This window comes from Odontesthes bonariensis, chromosome 24 (assembly GCF_027942865.1).
Source record: "Odontesthes bonariensis isolate fOdoBon6 chromosome 24, fOdoBon6.hap1, whole genome shotgun sequence".
Lineage (NCBI taxonomy): Eukaryota > Metazoa > Chordata > Actinopteri > Atheriniformes > Atherinopsidae > Odontesthes > Odontesthes bonariensis.
Genome location: NC_134529.1, coordinates 9,022,100 through 9,029,806, shown reverse-complemented (window position 1 = coordinate 9,029,806; position 7,707 = coordinate 9,022,100).

Sequence of the window (7,707 nt, the reverse complement as noted above, 5' to 3'; positions counted from 1 at the left end):
CACTAAGCTCACGGCACAAAGGGGATTTTGGTTCATTTTATATGGCTTTAATAAAAAACTGTGGTGGTTTTTGTTTGTAGTTTAATGTTTTAAGAGCAACAATGATTAAAAAGAGATGACAGCAAGATAAATTAGTTCCGAGGAAATCGATGGTTTTGAGTCAGCACAAAAGATCGAAGATTTGTGAACATACATTCCTGTGTGCTGCAGTTAGTGTTTTGCGGCAAAAATGTGGCTTCAGGGAAATTCATCTGACTTTGTTCTGTAGTTAATAGTAAATGTAAAAGACAGCTGCACAAATATAGTATTAGGTCATGTTTCAGGTGATTTTTTTAAAATTTTTTTGTTCAGTCCACCATCTGGTGCCACTGCATCAAAAGTAACAGCATTTAGCTTACAGCACCATGAGAGGCTGCAGAACTTTAGTCTCTGTTTCAATGTGCTTTTCTTGATCAGCATCATAACAACTGCAAGACCAACAATAGCCTTCACAGCAGCGACTAGGATCTTCACATAGCGACATCTAAGTAATGCCAATCAAATGTAAAAAAGCATTGAATGTTAGATTTTGGGACCCTTGGTGAATACTCAACTGTTAATGCCACAAGGGAACATATATTCTATCTTAAAGTTGAAGCAGTCAAGGCACTGTGTTCTTTATTTTTTCCCACTAGAAATGTGGATGCGGTGAATATACTGTCCCTGACTGGGCAGGGTTTAGCACGCAGTCGCAGAGTCATAGTGTGCTGCTTCAGAAATCCAGTCGTGTAACAGTTTTCGAAGCCAAACTGACCCTATAACTGTAACACTGTTCAAATTTGATAAGGGTGAGATTTGACCACCAGGTCACAACTGCCAGCCTTGCAAGTAGTTTCAATGTATCACACAGAAGAGACTCACACTGACAAGTGAGTAGATTCAAAGTAAAGTTGATCAGGTCACTTTTGTGGCAGTCTGAATGGACCGGTCCTCATATTGAGTTGCACAGTAATGGCACAATAATTCTTGGCGAGAAAAGAAATTAACAGGTTTAGTAAGAGTCAGCTTGGACAGAAAGCTTGAATAAAAGTATGAATAGTTTGATACCTCGTCACTCAGTTGGAGCTTTAACTTTCACTTATGATAGTTATGTAAATGTCCCTGGCATTTGGTACATAATTCCGTGTTTTCAGCAGGTTGTTTCAGTTTGAATAGGCAGCGGACTAAAGTGCAGAGCACACATCACCATATGAAACTGATCTCAACTGTGTCTAGACACACGTACACACGCATACATCTCATAAGGATATGTGAATGAACGTGACAGGTGCGTTAGCTTAGAGACTTTTCACACCCTCTCACTTGTGTGTGCGCTACTTAAAATAAAGTGAAGCTTTAACATTGGAAGGTAGACAGTTTGTATACTTAAACCTGACATAAATAAAAAGTAGAAAATCTTGGAGGAATTAAGGAAAAGAAGGAGTAACAACATGCCATTCAGTGTTTATTTTGGCCAAAAGTTACAAAGTGCTAAAATGCTATTTGTAGGACTTTAAAATCATGAAGATGTTCTCTAAGGAAGAAATAGCAGATTCCTCCAACTTGATGGACTGATCGGCAGTTACTGGAGACACCAAAAATTAGCACACATCCAGATTTGCTCTTAAGCACCCATTGAAACAAGGCTATTCACTGCATTCTTATTTCCAGTGGCAGAGTGGTCACACATTAAGATGGTGTTGCAGAATCAGCTGAGTGACTATAGCACCATTGGTTAGAGCGTTGTGTTCTGGAGTGCAGGCTTGCCCTTACACACATACTCTGTTTTGTCAGCAGTGGATCAACTTCAACCCCCTCTGCTACCTCTTTACTTTCACACATGACACCAATGTGCAACAAAAGCGCATCACTACCATATTGGAAGGCATATGTGAAAAATTAGAATTCAGTTTCTGCCACCAGGGACAACACTACAGCCTACTATAACAAGAAGGGATGGCGTTCAACTATCCTACATGATGTGGCAGACCACTGTTTCTCATAAGCACGACAGTCTGACAAAGGTACTTAATTATTATACTGTACAGCGGCAGTCAGCTGGACTGAGAGTGTGAGATGCAAGTTGCTGTGCAAACTCTAAAACTGACATTCAACATCAAGTCTTATGTCCTTTTTTTTTCTTGGTTAGTTTTGGAGCTTTCTTGTGTGACCTTTTGGTCAATAAGCATGTGTTTGTGAAAGGAAATGTTAGCTGCTCCCACTCTTGCAGCCCACACCTCAGCATGTTTAGTGAAAATTATGGAGCTCACTCAGATGTCATGTTGACATCCCTGCTGATAAATACCAGCAACTACCACAGAGTAGTTTAACTGAATGTCAGTTGTACACTGTCCCATTGGAGACAAATGCCAGATGTTAGTGGGTTTTCCCTTCTTCAAAGGGACTTAAGTTGCAGTTTATGCTGCTCAACACAGTTACAACTGCCTGCCTCTCAGTCACGTAATACCAGATAATTTTCCTAAATAAACATATTTCATAAATTAAGTGTATTTTTGTCATATTTGTTCAATTAGGTTCTCATTATGTACTTTTTGGAGCGTTAGAACGTTATGTTTAACAAAATTTATACAGAAATTTACAACATTCTAAAGGGTTCACAAGCTTTTAAGCACTACCATGTTGTGCTTTTTGACAATCTAAAGGGTTTTACTGCGAAGTAAACTTGATGAGGCTATGTTAAAGTCAGAGTTTTCAAGGCATATGTTGTCATGGTCTATGATTTTTTTTGGTATTCAGCTTTTGGTATTTAGGTTTTATCCTGTTTCCACATCCTGTGTCCTCATGTTACATTTTTTCAAGTTTTATTTTGTAGAGTCTGATTTGTTTTTGTTCAGTTCATTTTACTGCTGCGCTTGTCACTCCTGGTTTCTGTTGCCAATTACTGTCACCCGCTCTTCGTTTGTGATTAGTCCCTCGGTATATTCCTTGTTAGATCTTCGTAATTGCCCCAGTTTGTCAGTCAGTCAGTCTGTTTTGGAGTCATCTTAGCCCAGTCCAGTGTTTTCTCCAGAGTTTTGTTACTCTTCAGCCTCCTCCTACTGTTAGTCCTGAATTTGGGTCATTTCCCTGCTTGTGCTCTGACCAATAAGCATGACATCCGCCTTTTAAACTGGCTACATCACCATGGTGAAATGCACTCAACATATGACTTTACCATGGGAACTACATGCATTCTTCTTAATATATTTTAGTTTGTTTTCTATTTCATGCTCATTTAGTTACTACTGTTACACAGGTGATTTTGAAGTCTATGCCAGAGAGAAGAGTGTATCAGATACATTAATCTCATATTGAAGAGGAGCAATGTTTATTTTCCTGGACAAGCTTTTTAACCTTGCAAGAGTCAACAAGTCTTCATGTATTTTTTTAACTTGGATAAGGCTCACAGCCATGTCTCGTGGCGTCCTGTGGGAGGTGCTTTCTGAGGAGAGGGTATTTTGTCACTATACAACCAGAAAGGGAGCATGGTTCGCATTGCTGGCACTAAGTCGGACTTGGTTACTCATTTACATGCACGGAAATCGGATCATTAATCGATTTCTGGAGTTGAGACGTCATATGCTTTATGATAAATCAGATTAACATACCCAGATTGTTTACCAATACGTCTTCATGCATGAATACCCGTAAATCTGAATTATTTAGTTCTTTTAAATCTTCACATGTGTAAAAAGTTGACATAATCACAAAGTGAGCGGAAGACAAAAGAAAACAGACATGATGTGCAGCAATGGAAAGTCACCTCTGGAGTGAAGATGTTTCAAATTAAACGAAAACTCTCATCATCCTTACTGCGCCTTTACAAAACATGTACACAAACTTCTTTACTGTGGATTTGAATAGTTTTCTCCTCGTGGATAAATGAAGCACAGAAGCAGCTATAGCATATTTTGCAAGCATATTTGCTGATGCAGATAACATAAGACTGTAGCCATCGCTTTGTTCAACAAAATAAGACCGGATGTTTTGAAAATAACAGGAAGTTTGAGTCTTACATCACTACGTACATACATGCTCAGAAGGACATCTGATAACTGACTGAAAAATGATTATGGTATTCCTGCAGTGCATCTAAACGTGCTCAATCTGATTATTAAAATGATCTGATTACTCACAATTATCAATATTTATGGTCATGTCTTCAGTCAGAAAAGGGTTAATTGCTCACTTTAAGTTGGTAGCAAGTCTCTGCCTCAAGTGGAGGATTTTAAGTATATCAAGGTCTTGTTTTCAAATGGGGTAGAAAGAAGTAGGAGTTTGACAGGCACATTAGGGCAGTGTCTGCAGTGATGCATATTCTGTACATGTCTGTTGTGGTAAAGAGAGAGCAGAGCCAGAGGATAAAGCTGTCAGTTTCACCCTTATAGATGATGAGGAGCTCAGTCACCCGGGAAGGGCTCAGAGTAGATGCACTGCTCCTCCTCATGGAAATAAACTGGTTGAAGTAATTCAGGCATCTGGTCAGAATGCCTTCTGAACATCTACTAGGGGAGGTGTTTGGACATGTCCTGCTTGGAGGAAGCCTTGTGGCTACTTCAAGGCTTGCCGAAGAGATTACATCTCTAGGTTGACTTGGGAACGCCATGTCAGTGTCCCCAGAAGAGATGGATGAGGTGGCTTGTGTTTGGGAGATATTGGGGCCTCTGCTCAGGCTGTTGTCCCTGCAATGTGGTCTTGATAAGTAGCGAAAAGATGGATGCATGGATGGATGGATCAGTATATCACACAGTTTTGACAGTTCATTTGTCTGTTACTTGTCAAATAAAATTAGTTTCACTCGATATTCTTTAAATGTTGGACAATTTCGGAGCTTCACTGTCCAAAGTTTCAAATGAAGGAGCGTTATGTGCAGCCGTCACAACATAAATGTCAGGCATTGACGGCACATATTGTCTTACAACAAACAGCCCAGAGGAAACCCAAAGTCAACAGATAAAAGTTCATAACCGCTGTCAACATACGTATTATGTCTGATTGGAATTTAAAGTTTTTAATGAGCCATCAAACACAAGGAATCCTGGCTGTGTTTAACTTGCTTCATTGTACACCACTGAAGCCTTTAAGTTACAGAAACAAAGAATTTGTGTCGTCTTTCCTGTTGTCAGCTGTTACATGTGACTTTTTGTGTGACCACATTTTGAAGGATAACTGTAATGTACTGGCTTTACACAGAACTACAGAAGCATTTAACTCAAAACTTGAACTCCAACTTTTTTTCTGTTAGCCATCCTCTTAGGGTGAGTTTCATCTTTCCTCAGTCTTCATTTTGTTATTTTTTCTGTAAATCTTATTCAGATTTGATGTTTTTAACTGTTTGAAAAAGTAACCATCTTTGTTTACTTTATTTTCTTTTTGATCACAATTTTATCCAACAACTTTCAATAATGCATTGGAAACATATAAACAACTGCCAAACCACAGCCAAAAGCATCCAAACACACACAGATATGCAGACACATGCATGCGCACACACTCACACAAAAAAAACAAACATAAATATGTTCCCTCCATACATATTTAATCATTAGGCAGACACATCATAGACAAACATCAGTTGGTATTCTTTAGCCTTAAGGAGAAAAGTATAATTCCTTTACCCAAATGTTAATTAGACACTTTTCAGAATAAAGATAAGGATACATTTAAGTCTGGGAATTACTTTTTTAATCACAAATGTTACACAACAAACGTGTTCACCAAAAATATCAAATCTTCAAAATTAGACCAACTTCCATTGTATATCATCTTGTTCCCGTACGACTTTATTCTGCCTTCCTACCGCAAAACAAAGGCTCAAATTCCAAGGTTAAATTTTCAATTACATGTAAGAAATATGTTTGCCCTATCTTAACAAAATTAACATTGTGTTTTACCAACTCTGTTATGATCTCATGTTGAAAGAAAAATAAGTCCTTCCTTTGTTGCTGAGGTCAGTCCTAAATGTTTTTCTTTTACCTATTCCTGTCACAAATAAGACAGCGTGGGAAATGAGATTTCAAAGTTTTGATGGTTTTGTTAATAAAATGTCACAAACTTCTCCAGCAATGACGGGTGGATCTATAAGAAGCTTGAAGACGCATGTAGTTGTATTGATTTATTTTTCACTATATGCAGTCCATTATATATCAACACAGCATGAGATTCTGTTATGTGCAGTATATAAACTATGTGCAGAGATTACAGTCTTGTTGTCTACAGCTCAACGTCTGTAAAATTGAAAGGACTTCTTGACCTTACATATAATGTCTTGAATAGTATCTACTTCAGCTGGCGTAACCTTCAGTTGAGATTGTTTTGTTCAAGCAGTGGAAATGTCTTTTTGTTCCACAATGTGGAATGAAAACACTGATTCGCACAAATTCAACACAGAAGATCGGAATATGAGAAGCAAATGCTCACTGTGATGGGGAAAATTTCTGTAGCAAGTTATTGTTTTGCATTTTTCTATCCATAAGAGAAGCTATGTCTAAAGTGAAATGCACATGATGTCAGATGTATTCTTCTTTACTTGATCTTGTTGTTTACAATAAACCTTAAAATAAAAGTCAACCTCTTATAGTTGAGCACATGCTTTAGGGTCTGTACTAATCTTGTTATTCCTTCTCATTGCAGATACTGGATTGTGAAATCTAACCTTGTCTAATGCAGTATATATATTATTTCTTCTGTAGTTAATGTGGGGCTTTTCCTTCCTTACTGGCCACGAAGATCAGTTATTTATCAATTATCAGTCACAAGTACACAATGTTATTAATTTGATAGAAATTAAAGATGGCATGTCAAAGTGTATACTAAAGAAACAAACACACATACTTTTTCAGATGGAGGAGATTCCCTTTCCTTGTTAATTCCAGCTTGCAGTTCTTTTTAGACCTGATTAACAGATGAGTTTTTAAGGACAGACTTGGAATGAATTATGGTTGAGAAGAAAAGTATTCTTAAATATTTGAGCAACTCTCAATATGTTCATTAACATGTTAGCAATTCTATTTTGTGGATCTGCAAGTAAAGCTTTACATGACTTGGTGTTCTTTGATTTTGCTCTCAGATTGTCACATGAACAGTTGAGTCACGCTACAGTGCAGTTCGATATGGCAGTTGGACCATCATCCTTGTCCCAGTATCCATGCACGAATTATTAAGTTACATACGTTCGATGCCACAAAGCTGTGGAACATGTCAAACACTGCTGCTTTGAACTCCCCCTGTGAGGGATCATCATACATCTAAGTATAGCTGAATTCACTGCACAGACGTCTTTAAGTTACTTGAATTGTTATTTTGTCAGACAAGTCTGCGGTTATAAAATCATGATTTTATTAGAGCAGAGTGACAGTCAGGAAATCATTTAGAACCACAAGTTGACACATATTCTTAAAGAGCTGATTTTCTGACATGTTTAGCTGTCTGACAAAAGAAACTAGAAAACATATGAATGACTGCAACTTTATTGGGAATTTAGCTGTTCTCACAAACAGTTAAACTTTACTGTTTTCAGAAAAGATGCATAAAGATGGAACTTTGGAGCATGTGCAGAACATCTAGGGTCATCTGAGTTTAGCTGGTTGTGTACATACAGGAGCGATTAGATCCCAAACCCATTATAATGGTGTTACCATGGCTTTGAGAAGCTTGTTTTTGTATAATTTTGGTTGGATTATTGTGTTT